The 24,340-nt window shown below is 53.8% G+C and overlaps 1 pseudogene; it reads left to right on the top strand.

Moving 5' to 3' along the window:
• The window catches only part of LOC142301808 (low-density lipoprotein receptor-related protein 6-like), a 28,282-nt pseudogene extending 4,334 nt beyond the window's left edge, over positions 1-23,948 (top strand).
• Positions 23,949-24,340: the final 392 nt, after the last annotated feature.

Below are 24,340 nucleotides of genomic sequence, written 5' to 3'. Positions count from 1 at the left end.
CAGGCGCCGCTGATCTCCGGCCGCCGTCTCTCCTCCGCAGGCGCCGCTGATCTCCGGCCGCCGTCTCTCCTCCGCAGGCGCCGCTGATCTCCGGCCGCCGTCTCTCCTCCGCAGGCGCCGCTGATCTCCGGCCGCCGTCTCTCCTCCGCAGGCGCCGCTGATCTCCGGCCGCCGTCTCTCCTCCGCAGGCGCCGCTGATCTCCGGCCGCCGTCTCTCCTCCGCAGGCGCCGCTGATCTCCGGCCGCCGTCTCTCCTCCGCAGGCGCCGCTGATCTCCGGCCGCCGTCTCTCCTCCGCAGGCGCCGCTGATCTCCGGCCGCCGTCTCTCCTCCGCAGGCGCCGCTGATCTCCGGCCGCCGTCTCTCCTCCGCAGGCGCCGCTGATCTCCGGCCGCCGTCTCTCCTCCGCAGGCGCCGCTGATCTCCGGCCGCCGTCTCTCCTCCGCAGGCGCCGCTGATCTCCGGCCGCCGTCTCTCCTCCGCAGGCGCCGCTGATCTCCGGCCGCCGTCTCTCCTCCGCAGGCGCCGCTGATCTCCGGCCGCCGTCTCTCCTCCGCAGGCGCCGCTGATCTCCGGCCGCCGTCTCTCCTCCGCAGGCGCCGCTGATCTCCGGCTGCCGTCTCTCCTCCGCAGGCGCCGCTGATCTCCGGCCGCCGTCTCTCCTCCGCAGGCGCCGCTGATCTCTGGCCGCCGTCTCTCCTCCGCAGGCGCCGCTGATCTCCGGCTGCCGTCTCTCCTCCGCAGGCGCCGCTGATCTCCGGCCGCTGTCTCTCCTCCGCAGGCGCCGCTGATCTCTGGCCGCCGTCTCTCCTCTGCAGGCGCCGCTGATCTCTGGCCGCCGTCTCTCCTCCGCAGGCGCCGCTGATCTCCGGCTGCCGTCTCTCCTCCGCAGGCGCCGCTGATCTCCGGCTGCCGTCTCTCCTCCGCAGGCGCCGCTGATCTCCGGCTGCCGTCTCTCCTCCGCAGGCGCCGCTGATCTCCGGCTGCCGTCTCTCCTCCGCAGGCGCCGCTGATCTCTGGCCGCCGTCTCTCCTCTGCAGGCGCCGCTGATCTCTGGCCGCCGTCTCTCCTCTGCAGGCGCCGCTGATCTCTGGCCGCCGTCTCTCCTCCGCAGGCGCCGCTGATCTCCGGCTGCCGTCTCTCCTCCGCAGGCGCCGCTGATCTCCGGCCGCCGTCTCTCCTCCGCAGGCGCCGCTGATCTCTGGCCGCCGTCTCTCCTCCGCAGGCGCCGCTGATCTCCGGCCGCCGTCTCTCCTCCGCAGGCGCCGCTGATCTCCGGCCGCCGTCTCTCCTCCGCAGGCGCCGCTGATCTCCGGCCGCCGTCTCTCCTCCGCAGGCGCCGCTGATCTCCGGCCGCCGTCTCTCCTCCGCAGGCGCCGCTGATCTCCGGCCGCCGTCTCTCCTCCGCAGGCGCCGCTGATCTCCGGCCGCCGTCTCTCCTCCGCAGGCGCCGCTGATCTCCGGCTGCCGTCTCTCCTCCGCAGGCGCCGCTGATCTCCGGCTGCCGTCTCTCCTCTGCAGGCGCCGCTGATCTCCGGCTGCCGTCTCTCCTCTGCAGGCGCCGCTGATCTCCGGCTGCCGTCTCTCCTCTGCAGGCGCCGCTGATCTCCGGCTGCCGTCTCTCCTCTGCAGGCACCGCTGATCTCCGTCTGCAGGTTCCGGATATTTCTGTATTGATGGGTCCCGGCCTCGTAGTAAACCGTTCGGTGCAGTTCTCGTAGACGGCGTTTCTTAGGTCGTGTTCACACACTGCGTGTTTTTGCGTTTTTGCTGCTGTCACCTTTCTGCAGACATTCCCCAGCAAATCCTATGGAAATAAATATCTGTGCACACTGCCGTTTTTCTCAGGAATATTCTTTCTGCAGAATTTCTTGAGCAATAGAATGAGCCGTCTTTACTTCTCTTCTGCAGGTTGCTGCATTTTCCGTTTTTTGCCGTTTTTCTGCGGTAAGACGCATGCAGTTTTCGTTGCGCTAATCTTTCAGACTCAAGAAATTTCTTGAGAACTCCTTTTTCTAGTGTGCACAGTCTTACTGTTTCCTCCGCTTGCTGCCATTGAATGGGAGCGCTGCTGTAATGTATCACTGGCGGCTGACTCGATACATTGTAGCAGATCCTCAGCTCCGGAGGGGGAAGGAAGCAGAGGAGCAAAACAAGGCCGGGTCATGTGACCAGGACTGGGGCTTCCTTTGTTCGTCTCTCCAGCCAGCAAGGGGTTAAAAGTCGCTGACAAAAGGCTCCTGCATTCCTGCCGGTGCGGCGGCCGCTCAGATGTGGCCGGTGCCGGTGCTCGCACTTACTCCTCACCATCCGGAATAAACCGACCCAGAAGTGTCCGGCCAAACGCAGCCCCCATTACCGGGACCGGGGGAGGTTCTCACTATTATCGGGGTCACCCCGGGACAGCGGGGGCTGCTGCCAGCACGGATTCCTCCGCTCCATGTGTTTTCTGAGCTCAGCTGATGCTCCCACACCTGGAAGTCTTTATATCCGCAGGGTCTGCGCTTCACGTGTCCGGCCTGGATATCGGGGAAGCAAGACCTCCGGATCTGAAGCCCTGCGTGACGGATACACCCGGGGGATGGGCGGTCTCCAATATCCGCATCTAAATAATGTCTTCACACTTTTATCTTCCAAAGAGACGTAACTTATTTCCTGACATGACCTGCAGTGTAAAGCATGGCGGAAGCTGTCATGGTTACTTCCTAAGGGTGGAAACACATCTATGCGAGTAAAATCGGTCCGACTGGGCTGAAAAAAACTCGGCTGATTTTAGTTCACGTTAGGTGCGAGTGCAACGCAAGTGCGATGCTATTTCTGAGATTTTACTAGCGTGTGTAATGCGTGTGTAATGCGTATTTTTTACTATGTCATCTGCCATTCAGCGCTGCTACATGGCCGCTGACAGCAGACACAGACAGCCATGTAGCAGAGCTGAATGGCAGATGACAGCAGACACAGACAGCCATGTAGCAGAGCTGAATGGCAGATGACAGCAGACACAGACAGAGCCGCACTGTCAGAATGAACTCGGGTGAACTTCACCCGACTTCATTGTCATACCGCTGCTCTGTCTGTGTCGCGCCCTGATTAGCGGTCACCAGTGAAGGACTCACCGGTGACCACTAATCCCCCGAGTGACTGAAGTTAGCAGCCCTCTCTCATACTCCCCGATCCCCGGCGCTGCACGGCTTTCTCACAGCTCCGGCGGCTTTTACTATTTTGAAAAAGCCGGCCGCTCATTAAAGAATCTCGTATTCCCTGCTTTCCCCGCCCACAGGCGCCTATGATTGGTTGCAGTGAGACACGCCCCCACGCTGAGTGACAGGTGTCTCACTGCACCCAATCACAGCAGCCGGTGGGCGGGTCTATACTGTGCAGTGAAATAAATAAATAATTAAAACAAACGGCGTGCGGTCCCCCCCAATTTTAATACCAGCCAGATAAAGCCATACGGCTGAAGGCTGGTATTCTCAGGATGGGGAGCTCCACGTTATGGGGAGCCCCCCACCCTAACAATATCAGCCAACAGCCGCCCAGAATTGCCGCATACATTATATGCGACGGTTCTGGGACTGTACCCGGCTCTTCCCGATTTACCCTGGTGCGTTGGCAAATCGGGGTAATAAGGAGTTAATGGCAGCCCATAGCTGCCAATAAGTCCTAGATTAATCATGTCAGGCGTCTATGAGACACCCTCCATGATTAATCTGTAAGTTACAGTAAATAAACACACACACATGAAAAAATCCTTTATTGGAAATAAAAAACAGAAACACATTCCCTCATTACCAATTTATTAACCCCGACAAACCCTCCATGTCCGGCGTACTCCACGGACCTCCAGCGTCGCTTCCAGCATGAAGGTGACAGGAGCTGCAGAAGACACCGCCGCTCCGGTCACCTCCAAGCAGCAACTGAGGTGAGTAGCGCGATCTGCTGAGCTGTCACTGAGGTTACCCGCTGTCACCGCTGGATCCAGTGACAGCTCAGCAGATCGCGCTACTCACCTCAGTTGCTGCTTGGAGGTGACCGGAGCGGCGGTGTCTTCTGCAGCTCCTGTCACCTTCATGCTGGAAGCGACGCTGGAGGTCCGTGGAGTACGCCGGACATGGAGGGTTTGTCGGGGTTAATAAATTGGTAATGAGGGAATGTGTTTGTGTTTTTTATTTCCAATAAAGGATTTTTTCATGTGTGTGTGTGTTTATTTACTGTAATTTACAGATTAATCATGGAGGGTGTCTCATAGACGCCTGACATGATTAATCTAGGATTTAGTGGCAGCTATGGGCTGCCATTAACTCCTTATTACCCCGATTTGCCAACGCACCAGGGCAAATCGGGAAGAGCCGGGTACAGTCCCAGAACTGTCGCATATAATGTATGCGGCAATTCTGGGCGGCTGTTGGCTGATATTGTTAGGGTGGGGGGCTCCCCATAACGTGGAGCTCCCCATCCTGAGAATACCAGCCTTCAGCCGTATGGCTTTATCTGGCTGGTATTAAAATTGGGGGGGACCGCACGCCATTTTTATTAATTATTTATTTATTTCACTGCACAGTATAGACCCGCCCACCGGCTGCTGTGATTGGGTGCAGTGAGACACCTGTCACTCAGCGTGGGGGCGTGTCTCACTGCAACCAATCATAGGCGCCTGTGGGCGGGGAAAGCAGGGAATACGAGATTCTTTAATGAGCGGCCGGCTTTTTCAAAATAGTAAAAGCCGCCGGAGCAGTGAGAAAGCCGTGCAGTGCCGCACCGGGGGATCGGGGAACGGTGAGTATGAGAGAGGGGTGGAAACTGACCGACAGACTGTGAGAGAGGGACAGAGATAGTGACGGACCGACAGAGAGAGAATAGAGACCGAGAGGGAGAGACCGACTGACAGGGAATAGAGATTGACAGACATTGGGAGACATCACTCGTTTCCATTGTTTTAGGAAACATGCGAGAAATGTATTTAGAAAATCGGATGTCACTAAGATGGTGTGAGTGCCGTCCCGTGACATCCGATTTTTTTTACACGCTCCCATAGACTTGCATTGGAGAGACTCGCAGTAGAAACTCGCAAAAAAGCAGCATGCTGCGATTTTTTTCTCGGTCCGATTTGGACTGAGAAAAAAATCGCAGATGAGAGCTGAATCATTCACTAACATGTGTCCGATTCCAATGCGAGTTTTTCTCACATTGCTCTACTGCGAGAAACTCACAAGTGAGAAGCAGCCCTAAACCTTAATGTAGGCTCCATACTCTACACTGCAGGCTGCATTTGGGTCTGGGCGGCGGCCCTGTACTGTGCGCGGGTCTGGGGGGCGGCGGCGGCCCTGTACTGTGCACGGGTCTGGGGGGCGGCGGCCCTGTACTGTGCGCGGGTCTGGGGCGGCGGCCCTGTACTGTGCGCGGGTCTGGGGGGCGGCCCTGTACTGTGCGCGGGTCTGGGGGGCGGCCCTGTACTGTGCGCGGGTCTGGGGGGCGGCCCTGTACTGTGCGCGGGTCTGGGGGGCGGCCCTGTACTGTGCGCGGGTCTGGGGGGCGGCCCTGTACTGTGCGCGGGTCTGGGGGGCGGCCCTGTACTGTGCGCGGGTCTGGGGGGCGGCCCTGTACTGTGCGCGGGTCTGGGGGGCGGCCCTGTACTGTGCGCGGGTCTGGGGGGCGGCCCTGTACTGTGCGCGGGTCTGGGGGGGCGGCCCTGTACTGTGCGCGGGTCTGGGGGGCGGCCCTGTACTGTGCGCGGGTCTGGGGGGGCGGCCCTGTACTGTGCGCGGGTCTGGGGGGGCGGCCCTGTACTGTGCGCGGGTCTGGGGGGGCGGCCCTGTACTGTGCGCGGGTCTGGGGGGGCGGCCCTGTACTGTGCGCGGGTCTGGGGGGGCGGCCCTGTACTGTGCGCGGGTCTGGGGGGCGGTGGCGGCCCTGTACTGTGCGCGGGTGCTCCATTCCTGGGGGATCTCTGTATCTGAGCCTGCTGTATCCATTGCTCCGCACCCCTGACGCTGGTGGTACCCGCTGTATCTCATCTCCCTCTTTTTGTCTTGCAGCCTCGCCCTTACTACTTTATGCCAACCGGCGTGACCTGCGGCTGGTGGATGCGGCCGGGATTAAGGGGAACTCCACCGTCCTGGTCACGGGCCTGGAGGACGCGGCCGCCGTGGACTTTGTGTTTTTCCGTGGCTATGTCTACTGGAGCGATGTCAGCGAAGAAGCCATAAAAAGGATAAACTTCAACCAGAGCGGCGGTGCTCCGGACGTGGTGATCGGCGGGCTGGTGTCACCGGATGGGCTGGCCTGTGATTGGCTGGGGGAGAAGCTTTACTGGACAGACTCCGAGACCAACCGGATAGAAGTCTCTAACTTGGATGGAACTTTACGGAAAGTGATCTTCTGGCAGGAGCTGGACCAGCCCCGAGCCATCGCCCTGGATCCCGGCCGGGGGTGAGTGTCCAGGCTGTCGCTCTCTGTTATCAGCTGCATGGGCTGTGTCCTGGGGGCGGTGGTCGGAGGCCACCGCTGGTGGCTTGTCCTCCTCTCCCGGCACATTTGGTGGAGGTTTCTTGGCGTCACGTCCCGGAGGTCTGCTTTCTATTTACTCGCTGAGTTGCTGATTGTTTTCTTTGATGCGGGGCCATGTGATCGCAGCCATCAGATGCCAGAGCCTCGTCAGCGGCCGACATTAATTGCGCCCCCCTCGCTGCCGCCTCCGGGGAAGAGGCTGGTGTAAGACGCCGCCTCGTCCTCCCCAAACTTCTGGAGAGTCCACAGAGGATGCAACAGTATGGAGGCTTCCGGTACCATAGAAAATCTGGTTGTGTGACCACCCCCCCCCCTCCCCATATGTAATGCAGGGTCAGATCTCCGTGGTTGTTCCTTCCCCTTGCAGAGATCCCGTCCCCCAGTTGCGGAGCAGGGTCAGATCTCTATGGCTGTGTCCCCTCCTGCAGATCCCGTCCCCCCTATATGCGGTGCAGGGTCAGATCTCCATGGCTGTGTTTCCCCTCCCGCAGATCCCATCCCCCTATATGCGGTGCAGGGTCAGATCTCTATGGCTGTGTCCCCTCCAGCAGATCCCGTCCCCCTATATGTGGTGCAGGGTCAGATCTCTATGGCTGTGTCCCCTCCCGCAGATCCTGTCCCCCTATATGTGGTGCAGGGTCAGATCTCTATGGCTGTGTCCCCTCCAGCAGATCCCGTCCCCCTATATGCGGTGCAGGGTCAGATCTCTATGGCTGTGTCCCCCTCCCGCAGATCCTGTCCCCCTATATGTGGTGCAGGGTCAGATCTCTATGGCTGTGTCCCCTCCCGCAGATCCCGTCCCCCAATTGCGGAGCAGGGTCAGATCTCTATGGCTGTGTCCCCTCCCGCAGATCCCGTCCCCCAGTTGCGGCGCAGGGTCAGATCTCTATGGCTGTGTCCCCTCTCGCAGATCCCGTCCCCCAGTTGCGGAGCAGGGTCAGATCTCTCTCGCTGTGTCCCCTCCTGCAGATCCTGTCCCCCAGTTGCGGTGCAGGGTCAGATCTCTCTCGCTGTGTCCCCTCCTGCAGATCCTGTCCCCCAGTTGCAGCGCAGGGTCAGATCTCTATGGCTGTGTCCCCTCCCGTAGATCCTGTCCCCCAGTTGCGGAGCAGGGTCAGATTTCTCTGGCTTTGTCCCCTCCCGTAGATCCCGTCCCCCAGTTGCGGAGCAGGGTCAGATCTCTATGGCTGTGTCCCCTCCCGCAGATCCTGTCCCCCAGTTGCGGTGCAGGGTCAGATCTCTATGGCTGTGTCCCCTCCCGTAGATCCCGTCCCCCAGTTGCGGTGCAGGGTGGGCTCCTTCTCGCTGTGTCCCCTCCCGCAGATCCCGTCCCCCAGATCCCGTCCCCCAGTTGCGGTGCAGGGTCAGATCTCTATGGCTGTGTCCCTTCCCGTAGATCCCGTCCCCCAGTTGCGGTGCAGGGTCAGATCTCTATGGCTGTGTCCCCTCCCGCAGATCCCGTCCCCCAGTTGCGGTGCAGGGTCAGATCTGTATGGCTGTGTCCCTTCCCGTAGATCCCGTCCCCCAGTTGCGGTGCAGGGTCAGATCTCTATGGCTGTGTCCCCTCCTGCAGATCCTGTCCCCCAGTTGCGGCGCAGGGTCAGATCTCTATGGCTGTGTCCCCTCCCGTAGATCCTGTCCCCCCAGTTGCGGAGCAGGGTCAGATTTCTCTGGCTTTGTCCCCTCCCGTAGATCCCGTCCCCCAGTTGCGGAGCAGGGTCAGATCTCTATGGCTGTGTCCCCTCCCGCAGATCCTGTCCCCCAGTTGCGGTGCAGGGTCAGATCTCTCTCGCTGTGTCCCCTCCCGCAGATCCCGTCCCCCAGTTGCGGTGCAGGGTCAGATCTCTATGGCTGTGTCCCCTCCCGCAGATCCCGTCCCCCAGTTGCGGTGCAGGGTCAGATCTCTATGGCTGTGTCCCCTCCCGCAGATCCCGTCCCCCAGTTGCGGTGCAGGGTCAGATCTCTCTCGCTGTGTCCCCTCCCGCAGATCCCGTCCCCCAGTTGCGGTGCAGGGTCAGATCTCTATGGCTGTGTCCCCTCCCGCAGATCCCGTCCCCCAGTTGCGGTGCAGGGTCAGATCTCTATGGCTGTGTACCCTCCCGCAGATCCCGTCCCCCAGTTGCGGTGCAGGGTCAGATCTCTATGGCTGTGTCCCCTCCCGCAGATCCCGTCCCCCAGTTGCGGTGCAGGGTCAGATCTCTATGGCTGTGTCCCCTCCCGTAGATCCCGTCCCCCAGTTGCGGTGCAGGGTCAGATCTCTCTTGCTGTGTCCCCTCCCGCAGATCCCGTCCCCCAGTTGCGGTGCAGGGTCAGATCTCTATGGCTGTGTCCCCTCCCGCAGATCCCGTCCCCCAGTTGCGGTGCAGGGTCAGATCTCTCTTGCTGTGTCCCCTCCCACAGATCCCGTCCCCCAGTTGCGGTGCAGGGTCAGATCTCTATGGCTGTGTCCCCTCCCGCAGATCCCGTCCCCCAGTTGCGGTGCAGGGTCAGATCTCTATGGCTGTGTCCCCTCCCGCAGATCCCGTCCCCCAGTTGCGGTGCAGGGTCAGATCTCTATGGCTGTGTCCCCTCCCGCAGATCCCGTCCCCCAGTTGCGGTGCAGGGTCAGATCTCTATGGCTGTGTCCCCTCCCGTAGATCCCGTCCCCCAGTTGCGGTGCAGGGTCAGATCTCTATGGCTGTGTCCCCTCCCGCAGATCCCGTCCGCCAGTTGCGGTGCAGGGTCAGATCTCTATGGCTGTGTCCCCTCCCGCAGATCCCGTCCCCCAGTTGCGGTGCAGGGTCAGATCTCTATGGCTGTGTCCCCTCCCGCAGATCCCGTCCCCCAGTTGCGGTGCAGGGTCAGATCTCTATGGCTGTGTCCCCTCCCGTAGATCCCGTCCCCCAGTTGCGGTGCAGGGTCAGATCTCTATGGCTGTGTCCCCTCCCGCAGATCCCGTCCCCCAGTTGCGGTGCAGGGTCAGATCTCTATGGCTGTGTCCCCTCCCGCAGATCCCGTCCCCCAGTTGCGGTGCAGGGTCAGATCTCTATGGCTGTGTCCCCTCCCGCAGATCCCGTCCCCCAGTTGCGGTGCAGGGTCAGATCTCTATGGCTGTGTCCCCTCCCGTAGATCCCGTCCCCCAGTTGCGGTGCAGGGTCAGATCTCTATGGCTGTGTCCCCTCCCGTAGATCCCGTCCCCCAGTTGCGGTGCAGGGTCAGATCTCTATGGCTGTGTCCCCTCCCGCAGATCCCGTCCCCCAGTTGCGGTGCAGGGTGGGCTCCTTCTCGCTGTGCGCTCAGCAGGGGGATAATGAACTGTATGAGGAGCTTCTCGCTGTAGCAGAATCTGCACTTACCGGGTGGTTCCGTGTATTTTTTTTTTTTTGCCACAATTCCCTCCAAACCTCCCGATGCTGCGGAGCCCCGGCCTGCCCTAATTACAAGTGGACTGATTACAAGCCTCTGTGGGGGAGAGCGTCCATGTGTTCTCACAGCTGCCTGTATGTGGTCTGCTGAATGCATCCGCCCCTCCCCCACCCCATGCAAGTCAATGACAAGCCCCTCCACAGACCCTGGGAAGCCTCCGAGCTGGAAACAGCTTCTAGATTGTGGTTGTAATGGGGCAGGGATTAATTAATGGTAAGAAAACGCTGCGGCACCTGGAATACAGATCACTGCGAGAGCGGAACTGCTATACCCGACTATAACTGCTATAATACTGCCCTATATATACCCGAATATACCTGCTATAATACTGCCCTATATATACCCGAATATACCTGCTATAATACTGCCCTATATATACCCGAATATCCCTGCTATAATACTGCCCTATATATACCCGAATATACCTGCTATAATACTGCCCTATATATACCCGAATATCCCTGCTATAATACTGCCCTATATATACCCGACTATACCTGCTATAATACTGCCCTATATATACCCGACTATACCTGCTATAATACTGCCCTATATATACCCGACTATACCTGCTATAATACTGCCCTATATATACCCGACTATACCTGCTATAATACTGCCCTATATATACCCGAATATACCTGCTATAATACTGCCCTATGTATACCCGACTATACCTGCTATAATACTGCCCTATATATACCCGAATATACCTGCTATAATACTGCCCTATATATACCCGACTATAACTGCTATAATACTGCCCTATATATACCCGAATATACCTGCTATAATACTGCCCTATATATACCCGACTATACCTGCTATAATACTGCCCTATATATACCCGACTATAACTGCTATAATACTGCCCTATATATACCCGACTATAACTGCTATAATACTGCCCTATATATACCCGACTATACCTGCTATAATATTGCCCTATATATACCCGACTATAACTGCTATAATACTGCCCTATATATACCCGAATATCCCTGCTATAATACTGCCCTATATATACCCGACTATAACTGCTATAATACTGCCCTATATATACCCGAATATACCTGCTATAATACTGCCCTATATATACCCGAATATACCTGCTATAATACTGCCCTATATATACCCGAATATACCTGCTATAATACTGCCCTATATATACCCGAATATACCTGCTATAATACTGCCCTATATATACCCGAATATACCTGCTATAATACTGCCCCATATATACCCGAATATAACAGCTAGAATACTGCCCCGTATATACCAGAATATAACAGCTAGAATACTGCCCCGTATATTCCCAAATATAACTGCTATACTACTACCCTATATATACCCGAATATAACTGCTATACTACTCTATATGTACCCGAATATAACTGCTATAATACTGCCCCGTATATACCCAAATATAACTGCCCCTATGTACCTAAATAGGGGCAGTATTATAGTAGTTCTATTTGGGTACATAGGGGGCAGTATTATAGTAGTTATATTCTTGTACATAGGGGGCAGTATTATTGTAGTTATATTCTTGTACATAGGAGCAGTATTATAGTAGTTATAGTCTTGTACATAGGGGCAGTATTATAGTAGTTTATATTCTTGTACATAGGGGCAGTATTATAGTAGTTATAGTCTTGTACATAGGGGGCAGTATTATAGTAGTTATAGTCTTGTACATAGGAGCAGTATTATAGTAGTTATAGTCTTGTACATAGGGGCAGTATTATAGTAGTTATAGTCTTGTACATAGGGGGCAGTATTATAGTAGTTATAGTCTTGTACATAGGGGGCAGTATTATAGTAGTTATAGTCTTGTACATAGGGGGCAGTATTATAGTAGTTATATTCTTGTACATAGGGGGCAGTATTATAGTAGTTATATTCTTGTACATAGAACTATGTACAAGAATATAACTGCTATAATACTGCCCCCTATATACAAGAATATAACTACTATAATACTGCCCCCATATACAAGAATATAACTACTATAATACTGCCCCCTATGTACAAGAATATAACTGCTATAATACTGCCCCCTATGTACAAGAATATAACTACTATAATACTGCCCCCATATACAAGAATATAACTACTATAATACTGCCCCGTATATACCCAAATATAACTGCCCCTATGTACCTAAATAGGGGCAGTATTATAGTAGTTCTATTTGGGTACATAGGGGGCAGTATTATAGTAGTTATATTCTTGTACATAGGGGGCAGTATTATTGTAGTTATATTCTTGTACATAGGAGCAGTATTATAGTAGTTATAGTCTTGTACATAGGGGCAGTATTATAGTAGTTTATATTCTTGTACATAGGGGCAGTATTATAGTAGTTATAGTCTTGTACATAGGGGGCAGTATTATAGTAGTTATAGTCTTGTACATAGGAGCAGTATTATAGTAGTTATAGTCTTGTACATAGGGGCAGTATTATAGTAGTTATAGTCTTGTACATAGGGGGCAGTATTATAGTAGTTATAGTCTTGTACATAGGGGGCAGTATTATAGTAGTTATAGTCTTGTACATAGGGGGCAGTATTATAGTAGTTATATTCTTGTACATAGGGGGCAGTATTATAGTAGTTATATTCTTGTACATAGAACTATGTACAAGAATATAACTGCTATAATACTGCCCCCTATATACAAGAATATAACTACTATAATACTGCCCCCATATACAAGAATATAACTACTATAATACTGCCCCCTATGTACAAGAATATAACTGCTATAATACTGCCCCCTATGTACAAGAATATAACTACTATAATACTGCCCCCATATACAAGAATATAACTACTATAATACTGCCCCCTATGTACAAGAATATAACTACTATAATACTGCCCCTATGTACAAGAATATAACTACTATAATACTGCCCCTATATAAAAGAATATAACTGCTATAATACTGCCCCTATATACAAGAATATAGCTACTATAATACTGCCCCCTATGTACAAGAATATAACTGCTATAATACTGCCCCCATATACAAGAATATAACTGCTATAATACTGCCCCCATATACAAGAATATAACTGCTATAATACTGCCCCCATATACAAGAATATAACTGCTATAATACTGCCCCCATATACAAGAATATAACTGCTATAATACTGCCCCCATATACAAGAATATAACTGCTATAATACTGCCCCCATATACAAGAATATAACTGCTATAATACTGCCCCCATATACAAGAATATAACTGCTATAATACTGCCCCCATATACAAGAATATAACTGCTATAATACTGCCCCCATATACAAGAATATAACTGCTATAATACTGCCCCCATATACAAGAATATAACTACTATAATACTGCCCCCATATACAAGAATATAACTACTATAATACTGCTCCTATGTACAAGAATATAACTACTATAATACTGCCCCCATATACAAGAATATAACTACTATAATACTGCCCCTATGTACAAGGATATAACTGCTATAATACTGATTATTCTTAGTAGATCCTGTTTGTTGGAGTGTATGCAGGATCCAGTGTGATCACAATGATGGGTGTTGGGGTGAGGGGCAGGTTTGCTGTTCTGTGTATTTGGGGTGCGGTATATTTAGGAATTCTTTCTTGTTGATTTCCTCTGTCTCCCTTTAGTCTGTGTTCACACCTTGTATTTTGCTGCCCTTTTCCTGTGATGATTCCAGGGATGTTTTGTTTCTGTTTGTTTATAGTTTGTGATTTATTAAAGTTCAGTTCATTGATCACAGAATAGTCAATAACCTTTACCTGGTGCGAGGGGAGGGGGGCGCTTATCTCAGGTCTTGTAAGTTGTGTTAGTGGTCACAAAGGGGTTAAGGTCTGAGGGTCTTGTTAATATAATTTAAAGGTAATGGGAGTGTTATAGATGGGGGGGGGGGGGGGGGGGGGGGTCCTGATGTCTCGGGTGCGCCCCTCTCACTTTTCCTGTGAATTCTCGGCCGATGTCTCCTGTAATTCGGGGTCTCTATTTTGGCCACATAGGAAAAAAGTGATTTTGATGAGCCGCGTTCCTTGCAGGATGAAGTGACACTGATGACATTTTATTTTCTGCTATATACCTTTTTGACGTGGGTGTTTTTTTTTTTTGTTTTTTTTTTTGGTGCACTTCTGTGATGATCGGACCAAGTCCAGAACCACAGGGGGTTCAGAACTACCCGAGTGCCGGACCTGACCTGGATCTAGCACTCAGGTAATGGAAAAAAATAACCGCTTTATGCTTTACCAGTCTTCGGCGTTGCTGTAAACTGCTCCTGCAGCCCCGGATGTAGAACTACTTCTGGGGCTGCTCATTGGGCTCATGGATATTCACTGCTTTCCCTGCCCACTGGCATCTGTGATTGGTTAGTCACACCCCCAGCCTTTGTGACAGTGTCTAGCTGCAACCAATCACAGGCGCTGTCTGCGGGGTTATCATAAAGTAATATTAAATATGATACCCAGCACAGAAAAAGCCCATGGCTACAGGCCACAACCCCGTGCTCATCTTGGCTGTGTATCAAACTAAGAGGGAATTATTAAAATAAAAAAAAGTGTAGTTCTTCTCCCCACCCCCACCTCCGTTTTGATACCCAGGCAAAATTAAGCCAGGCAGCTGGGGGCTTATACTCTCAGGCTGGGGAGACCCATGTTTATTAGTCTATTTATTTATTTCCCTTCCCCCCCCCCCCCTCCCTCCCCAAGCTTAAAAATAGCGCCTACAGCCATCCAGAATTGCCACATCCATTACATACAACGATCCCAGCACTTTACCCGGCTCTTCCCAATTGCCCTGGTGTGGTGGCAAACTGGGTAATAAGGTGTTACTGTCAGCCCACAGCTGCCATTAAGCCCTAGATTAGTAATGGGAGGTATCTGAAACATCCTCATCACTAATCTCTAACTGAAACTTAATAAACACAAACGCCCCAAAAAATCCTTTATTTGAAATAAGACAAAAAAGCCCCCTCTTCCACCACTTTATTAACTCTCAAAACACCTATACTGGTCTGACGTAACCCACATGACTATCCTGGCTCTGCTACATCTGAAGTCACAGCGTTTGGCCATAGAGCATGACTACCCTCTGTGAGCCCCACGCAGAGAATGACTGAGCCGCACGATCAGCGGTGACATCACGCAGGCTGTTTGCGGTCATAGGTTTCTCCAGCTGTGACTGCAAATCACGTGAGAGACGTCTCCGCTGATCGTGGCTCATTCTCTGCCTAAACCTCACAGCGTTCAGTCATGTTCCATGATCGCGCTCTGTGACTTAAGATGTAGCAGTTGTGGAAGCGTCACAGGACCTCGTGTGGATTACGTCGGACCTGCAGGGGTGTATGTGGGGTTAATAAAGTGAAAGGGGGCTTTTTTTATTTTATTTTATTTTTTTTATTTTATTTCAAATAAAAGATTTTTTGGCTGTTTTGATTTACTTTCACTACCAAATTAGTATTGGGGGGGTCACATAGACACCTCCCATTACTAATCTAGGGCTTAATGGCAGCTGTGGGTTGACATTAACTCCTTACTACCCAGATTGTCACCACACCTGGGCAATTGAGAGAGCCAGGTAAAGCGCCAATATTGTCGCATCTAATGGATTTGACAATCCTGGGCGCCTGCAGGCTGCTATTTTTAGGCTGGTGGGAGCCCAATAAACATGGTGTCTCCCCCGTCTGAGAATACCGGTCCCAGCTGTGTTGCTTTATCTTGGCTGGGTATAAAAATTAGGGGCGACCACGGGCCTTGTTGTTCTGGTTTTTTTGTTTTTGTTTTTTTTTCCCTTTTCAAATCATTTATTTAAATAATTAAAAAACAAAAACAGCATGTGATTCCTCCTATTTTGATACACAGCCACGATAAGTGCAGAGCTGGTGGCTGCAGCCTGTAGCCGTGGCTTTATCTGTGCTGGTATCATATTATAGGGGGACCCTACGCCAGTTTTCTTTATTTTTACTGTACAATATAGACCTGCAAACAGGGTGTGTGGTTGCAGTCAAACCTACCCGCACCCTGTGGGACAGCGTCTGCTTGCAACCAATCACAGATGCTGGTGGGAGGGAAAGCAGTGAATCTGCATGAGGCTAATGGGCAGCACGGGAAGTGAAGGAGCGGGAGCGTACAGCTGCGGCGGAGCCTCGATAAGTACAGCGCGCCTGCTCTATTCCCCTATCCTTTCCACCACCATTTTTAAGTGCCAGCCAAATACCCTGGATCAGCGGGTCTAGCCGGGTTAATAAAAAACCCGATTCCGGCCCGGAAGTGATCCAGCGTATCTGTGAGTCTGTCCATCACTAGGGTAAAAAAACAAAACCAAACCGGTGAAGAGTGGACATGTTCATGCTAACGCAGCAAAAACTGCAGGTGGTTCACAAAAGCATCGGGGAAAACAGCGCAGGGGATTTCTGTAATCTCATACTGTGAAGGCAGCGTTATATTAGCACGGATCTGCATAAAACAAAGGCAAAATCCAGGCTACAAATGGTGCAGAAGAGCGACCGTAGCCTGAGAGCAACCAATGTTATCATCCAGGAATTTAGAGATTTACAATTCCTCCCAATTGCACAGTCATATGGTCACATAATTACCGCCAAATAGTAATTGTGGCCAAAATCTTGTAATGATCTTACCCCCCCCCCCCCATCCTGGTCCCCCTCTCTTGTTGTAATGGTCTCTTTCCCCCTGTCCCCCTCTCTTGTTGTAATGGTCTCTTTCCCCCTGTCCTGTTCCCCCTCTGTTGTTGTTGTTGTTGTTGTTGTTGTTGTTGTTGTTGTTGTTGTTGTTGTTGTTGTTGTTGTTGTTGTTGTTGTTGTTGTTGTTGTTGTTGTTATAATGGTCTCCCCCTCGCTTGTTGTTGTTGTAATGGTCTCTTTCCCCCTGTCCTGGTCCCCCCTCGCTTGTTGTTGTTGTTGTTGTTGTTGTAATGGTCTCTTTCCCCCTGTCCTGGTCCCCCTCTCTTGTTGTAATGGTCTCTTTCTCTCTGTCCTGGTCCCCCTCTCTTGTTGTAATGGTCTCTTTCCCCCTGTCCTGGTCCCCCTCTCTTGTTGTTGTAATGGTCTCTTTCTCCCTGTCCTGGTCCCTCTCTCTTGTTGATGTAATGGTCTCTTTCTCCCTGTCCTGGTCCCCCCCCCCCCCCCTCTTGTTGTAATGGTCTCTTTCTCCCTGTCCTGGTCCCCCCCCCCTCTCTTGTTGTTGTAATGGTCTCTTTCCCCTGTCCTGGTCCCCCTCTTGTTGTTGTAATGGTCTCTTTCCCCCTGTCCTGGTCCCCCTCTCTTGTTGTTGTAATGGTCTCTTTCTCCCTGTCCTGGTCCCCCTCTCTTGTTGTTGTAATGGTCTCTTTCTCCCTGTCCTGGTCCCCCTCTCTTGTTGTTGTAATGGTCTCTTTCTCCCTGTCCTGGTCCCCCTCTCTTGTTGTTGTAATGGTCTCTTTCTCCCTGTCCTGGTCCCCCTCTCTTGTTGTTGTAATGGTCTCTTTCTCCCTGTCCTGGTCCCCCTCTCTTGTTGTTGTAATGGTCTCTTTCTCCCTGTCCTGGTCCCCCTCTCTTGTTGTTGTAATGGTCTCTTTCCCCCTGTCCTGGTCCCCCTCTCTTGTTGTAATGGTCTCTTTCTCCCTGTCCTGGTCCCCCTCTCTTGTTGTTGTAATGGTCTCTTTCCCCCTGTCCTGGTCCCCCTCTCTTGTTGTTGTAATGGTCTCTTTCCCCCTGTCCTGGTCCCCCTCTCTTGTTGTTGTAATGGTCTCTTTCTCCCTGTCCTGGTCCCCCTCTCTTGTTGTTGTAATGGTCTCTTTCTCCCTGTCCTGGTCCCCCTCTCTTGTTGTTGTAATGGTCTCTTTCTCCCTGTCCTGGTCCCCCTCTCTTGTTGTTGTAATGGTCTCTTTCTCCCTGTCCTGGTCCCCCTCTCTTGTTGATGTAATGGTCTCTTTCTCCCTGTCCTGGTCCCCCTCGCTTGTTGATGTAATGGTCTCTTTCTCCCTGTCCTGGTCCCCCCCCCCCCCTCTCTTGTTGTAATGGTCTCTTTCCCCCTGTCCTGGCCCCCTCTCTTGTTGTAATGGTCTCTTTCTCCCTGTCCTGGTCCCCCTCTCTTGTTGTAATGGTCTCTTTCTCCCTGTCCTTGTCCCCCTCTCTTGTTGTAATGGTCTCTTTCCCCCTGTCCTGGTCCCCCCTCTCTTGTTGATGTAATGGTCTTTCCCCCTGTCCTGGTCCCCCTCTCTTGTTGATGTAATGGTCTTTCCCCCTGTCCTGGTCCCCCCTCTCTTGTTGATGTAATGGTCTTTCCCCCTGTCCTGGTCCCCCTCTCTTGTTGATGTAATGGTCTTTCCCCCTGTCCTGGTCCCCCTCTCTTGTTGATGTAATGGTCTTTCCCCCTGTCCTGGTCCCCCTCTCTTGTTGATGTAATGGTCTTTCCCCCTGTCCTGGTCCCCCTCTCTTGTTGTTGTAATGGTCTCTTTCCCCCTGTCCTGGTCCCCCTCTCTTGTTGATGTAATGGTCTCTTTCTCCCTGTCCTGGTCCCCCTCTCTTGTTGTTGTAATGGTCTCTTTCCCCCTGTCCTGGTCCCCCTCTCTTGTTGTAATGGTCTCTTTCTCCCTGTCCTGGTCCCCCTCTCTTGTTGTTGTAATGGTCTCTTTCTCCCTGTCCTGGTCCCCCTCTCTTGTTGTTGTAATGGTCTCTTTCCCCCTGTCCTGGTCCCCCTCTCTTGTTGTAATGGTCTCTTTCTCCCTGTCCTGGTCCCCCTCTCTTGTTGATGTAATGGTCTCTTTCCCCCTGTCCTGGTCCCCCTCTCTTGTTGTTGTAATGGTCTCTTTCCCCCTGTCCTGGTCCCCCTCTCTTGTTGATGTAATGGTCTTTTTCCCCCTGTCCTGGTCCCCCTCTCTTGTTGTTGTAATGGTCTCTTTCCCCCTGTCCTGGTCCCCCTCTCTTGTTGATGTAATGGTCTTTTTCCCCCTGTCCTGGTCCCCCTCCCTTGTTGTAATGGTCTCTTTCCCCCTGTCCTGGTCCCCCTCGCTTGTTGTAATGGTCTCTTTCCCCCTGTCCTGGTCCCCCTCGCTTGTTGTAATGGTCTCTTTCCCCCTGTCCTGGTCCCCCTCGCTTGTTGATGTAATGGTCTCTTTCCCCCTGTCCTGGTCCCCCTCGCTTGTTGATGTAATGGTCTCTTTCCCCCTGTCCTGGTCCCCCTCGCTTGTTGATGTAATGGTCTCTTTCCCCCTGTCCTGGTCCCCCTCGCTTGTTGATGTAATGGTCTCTTTCCCCCTGTCCTGGTCCCCCTCGCTTGTTGTAATGGTCTCTTTCCCCCTGTCCTGGTCCCCCTCGCTTGTTGATGTAATGGTCTCTTTCCCCCTGTCCTGGTCCCCCTCGCTTGTTGATGTAATGGTCTCTTTCCCCCTGTCCTGGTCCCCCTCGCTTGTTGATGTAATGGTCTCTTTCCCCCTGTCCTGGTCCCCCTCTCTTGTTGTAATGGTCTCTTTCCCCCTGTCCTGGTCCCCCTCGCTTGTTGTAATGGTCTCTTTCCCCCTGTCCTGGTCCCCCTCGCTTGTTGTAATGTCCCTTATTGTTTCGCTCTACACACGCCTCACCTATCCTGTCTTCTTGCGCCAGTTCGGCTGTGATGAGAGGACGCCATGACGGTGATGTCCGCTGCTTCCTGTGATTGGCGGCTGGTACTGTGGTGCAGAGAGCCGGTGTCTGTACATTTCGGTTTTACGTCCCTGGACACATTCTTTTAATTGTAAAGCAGCGCCGGCAATGGCCGCGATCATCAAGGGGTCCACGGTGCCTGCGAGCCGCGTGTTTTGAGACCCGCCCCCCCCCCCCTCCCCGTAATATATACATACCCCTCCGCACCCCCATTCTTGAGACTGGATTGGTTTGAGCCCCTTCCCATCTTCCGTGGTACAAGAGGCCATGGTTGTGGCCATGCACTGCAGGAATATAGTAGAAGTGCGGGGTCTGCTCGCCTCACAGGGAGCCCCCAGACATGGCGGTGGTCCTTCCTGGGGGTCTTGCACCTGTCATCGTCCGGTCGCTGCTTTTGATGATTGTAGTAAATATGCCGGCATCTGGGCACAGCATGGCTGCCATCAGTCCACGGCCGCTCTGGCACCTGGGTGCAGCCGGGGACGGTCGACTGCTCTGAAGGATGAGCTGCAGCTGCGGCGGATGTTGGGAAGGGGTTAATCTGTGATTTCGGGGAGGGGGCTGGGCACCTTTTGCGGTTTCCTGGATGAGTGCGGTAATTCCACATAATGACTTACTAATTGTCAGCGCCGCACTCGTCTGTTCTGACTTGTCCTCCCGAGGCTGAACCTGTCGGCTGCGCAGGTTGTCGGCTGCGCAGGTTGTCGGCTGCGCAGGTTGTCGGCTGCGCAGGTTGTCGGCTGCGCAGGTTGTCGGCTGCGCAGGTTGTCGGCTGCGCAGGTTGTCGGCTGCGCAGGTTGTCGGCTGCGCAGGTTGTCGGCTGCGCTTTACCTGCCGTGTGATCCGCTCCTGCGCTGTTAACCCTTACACTGCGCTGGACCTTTTCGGTTTCCATGCTGGGATACATTGTCACAGACTCTCCATGTCGGCATTGTCTGGGCTGGACGCCTGTGTACCGAACCCTCAGCTGTGAGAAGTGCAGCGAGGGTCCGAGGGTGGCTTATGGGGGCGACCGCACTCACATCTGCTGCTCTCTTTCAGGTACATGTACTGGACGGACTGGGGCGAGGTGCCAAAGATCGAGCGCGCCGGTATGGACGGCTCCCTGCGCTCCGTCATCATAGACTCCGACATCTACTGGCCCAACGGGCTGACGCTGGACTACGAGGAGCAGAAGCTCTACTGGGCCGACGCCAAGCTCAGCTTCATCCACAAGTCCAACCTGGACGGCTCCTTCCGGTGAGTGCCCGAGCCGCGGGGGGATGGGTGGGGGAGGCCCGAGCCGCGGGGGGATGGGTGGGGGAGGCCCGAGCCGCGGGGGGATGGGTGGGGGAGGCCCGAGCCGCGGGGGGATGGGTGGGGGAGGCCCGAGCCGCGGGGGGATGGGTGGTGGAGGGCCGGTACTAGTTGATGGGAAGTCTGATACTTTCTCTCATCTTCTCTGGAATCAGCTGAGGTTTTGTTGGTGTCTCCTCTCTGGGCTGATACATTGTAACGAGCTCCTCACCGTTGCAGATGCTGGATGCCTGTTTATCTTGCGCAGCGGCTATAACTGTTTTTGTTACAGTGTGTCAGTGTGGGCCGCCCCCTGCAGCGCCATCTGTGTCCTGATACATTGTAACGGCCTCAGAAACCCTTGTGTTTCCATTCTCTGGCAGGAGGCAGAGGTCTTGACACTATGGGAATATGGGGAGTATTGGTCTCCACTCCTCTGTCGGCGTGGCGTGCGCGGCTCGGGCCGGCGTGGCGTGCGCGGCTCGGTCCGGTGATGTGCTCGGTGCCAGCGGACATGGCACGAGGTCACCGCGGCCTCGCCGGCCTCCACTTGTCAGGCGCTTCTGGCTTTCTTCAACTTTCCTTTGGCTAGAGAAGTGTCCAGGATGTAACTGAAAGCAAACATGTCAGCAGCTGCGCTCCACCTGCCCGGCCGCCCGCGGGGCTGTCAGTGCGGAGCAGGTCGGCCACGGCTCCTCACATATGGTGCCACGGTTTCCCATCAATGACTAATGAAACTCTCAGCACCATGTGACGGAGATATAATGGAGCAATAAGTCTGTGCCCCTCCGTTCCCTATCGCCAGTGACAATGGTGACAGTCACTGCCCAAAGCAGAAAGGTGCATAACTGGCAAAGGGGGATACATTTGTACCCGCCAGGTGGGAGCTTGCTGCAGCAGAAGCCTCCCCCTAACCTGATCTGTCTGCAGTTAATGTTCAGGTCAGTGACTTGCATCTTGCTGACACGGCCCAGCAGAGGTCCCTAGTAAAAGCTCAGTATTGGGGGGCATTACTGCTGGCTGGGAGGAAGCTTTCTGCAGCAGAAACCTCCCCCTCCACTGATCTGTCTGCAGCATAGGCCACCAGTACAGGTTAGTGACTTGTGTCTACATGACATGACACAGTGCAATCTCAGCGGAGGTCTCTAGTAAAGGCTCAGTATTGGGGGGCATTACTGCTGGCTGGGAGGAAGCTTTCTGCAGCAGAAACCTCCCCCTCCACTGATCTGTCTGCAGCATAGGCCACCAGTACAGGTTAGTGACTTGTGTCCACATGACATGACACAGTGCAATCTCAGCGGAGGTCTCTAGTAAAGGCTCAGTATTGGGGGGCATTACTGCTGGCTGGGAGGAAGCTTTCTGCAGTGCAAAACCTCCCCCATGACTGATGTTTGCAGTGGAGATTGCGCTGTTTAGCATGACCCCCTCCAATAAGCATGTGGATACTGCAGTTGAGTTGCTCCTGAGCAGATGACCCGCGTTGGGGTGTCCTGGCTGGGGAGGGAGATTGCTGCAGCAGGAACCTCCTCCATTTTCTGATTGAGTGAGCCCCTTTTGGGGTGATCCTGCGGCTCGTCGGCACCTGTATGTCACACGTGGTGGACGCTGTGTGGTAACGAGGTTCTGCTCCTCCTGCGTGTTTAGTCTTCATCCTCCTCTTTGTTCTTCCCGGGGGTTGAAGAACCTAAATTAGTGTTACTTGTCAGTGTGGATGGGATCCAGCTGTGCGGCGGAGCAGGCGCCCGTGCACTGCAGCCGCTCGCTCACCTCTGGGGATCTGCTTTTCCTTGCTCCTGTGATAATCTCTGCAGGAAGCGGATACCACTTGCACTTTCCATGATTTTTTTTCTTTTCCCCCCCATAAAGTCTCCTTTGTGTTTTGCGGCCTCCGCCGGCTGATTACATAAAGGGATCCTTGTGACTGAGGCCACGGAGTCGCCGGCCCAGGAATTGCCCGACTCCGGGGGAAGGGGCCGCTGTCCGCTCCTGGAAAAGCTGGGTGACCTGAGAAATGACATGGCCAGGGCGGTTGCGCTGGGTTCCGGGGCGGTTGCGCTGGGAGGCAGCTTGCAGCAGAAGTGATCTCGCCTCACCGTAACTACTCCATATGTGGGGCTGCGGTGGTTTGCTCTGGGCCAGGGCGGTTGCGCCAGGCTGCAGAGCTCCGGCTGAGAGGCAGCTTGCTGCAGAAGCAATCTCTCCTCACCATACTGCTCCATGGGCGCTGGGGTTGGGGCCGGGCCGGGGCGCTGGGGTTGGGCCGGGCCGGGGGGCGCTGGGGTTGGCCGGGCCGGGGGCGCTGGGGTTGGGCTGCAGAGCTCCTGCTGGGTGGCAGCTTGCAGCAGAAGTGATCTCTCCTCACCCCACTGCTCCATGTCCGGGGTGGTTGGCCTTGGCCGGGGCGGTTGCGATATGCTGTAGAGCTCCGGCTGGGTGGCAGCTTGCAGCAGAAGCAATCTCCTCACCGTACTGCTCCATGTCCGTGCGGCTCTGACCTCCTGATCTCTTTCCCAGACAAACCGTAGTAAAGGGCTCGCTCCCGCCACCCCTTCGCCCTCACGCTGTTCGGGGACACCATATACTGACGGACTGGAACACGCGCTCCATTCTGGCGTGTAACAAGTACAACGGGGGAGGACCGGAGAGAGGTGGACAGCAACATCTCTCTCCCCCATGGACATCCACGTGTTCAGCCAGCTGAGGCAGCCCAACGGTCAGTAGTCCCATCACTTGTACTGAATGTGCTGCAGTGTAAAGCATGGTGCACAGCAGCCTGAGCCTCTGAAACACGTGTGTGATCACGCTATAAATACAGTAGAGCTGATGGCTGTATCCTAGGAGCAGTGCTGCAGTGTAAAGCACAGGGAAAGACGCACACTGATGTATTTCCTGCAGTGCCAGGACGTTTAACATGTTTCTTCTGTTTTCTTCCGGCAGCTACAAATCCCTGCGCCGGGCACAATGGCGGCTGCTCTCACCTCTGCCTCAATGTCCCCGGCGGAGCCGTATTACCAGTGCGCCTGTCCAACGGGAGTCCGCCTCGGGATGATGGGAAAACATGTCTACAAGGTGAGAGCCAGATATCACCACCATGTGTAACACAACCAGCGAGCGCAGCTCTGGAGTATTAATACAGGAGGTAAACTCAGGATCAGTAATGTAGGTACACAGTGACTGCACCAGCAGGAATAGTGAGTGCAGCTGTGGAGTATAATACAGGAGGTAACTCAGGGTCAGTAATGTAATGTATGTACACAGTGACTGCACCAGCAGATAGTGAGTGCAGCTCTGGGGTATAATACAGGAGGTAACTCAGGGTCAGTAATGTATGTACACAGGGACTGCACCAGCAGAATAGTGAGTTGCAGCTCTGGAGTATAATACAGGAGGGTAACTCAGGGTCAGTAATGTATGTACACAGTGACTGCAACCAGCAGAATAGTGAGTGCAGCCTCTGGAGTATAATACAGGAGGTAAACTCAGGATCAGTA

Source organism: Anomaloglossus baeobatrachus, chromosome 4, assembly GCF_048569485.1.
Source record: "Anomaloglossus baeobatrachus isolate aAnoBae1 chromosome 4, aAnoBae1.hap1, whole genome shotgun sequence".
Classification (NCBI taxonomy): domain Eukaryota; kingdom Metazoa; phylum Chordata; class Amphibia; order Anura; family Aromobatidae; genus Anomaloglossus; species Anomaloglossus baeobatrachus.
The sequence above is the reverse complement of the archived record's forward strand: the minus strand, read 5'-3'. Positions and strand labels throughout refer to the sequence as shown.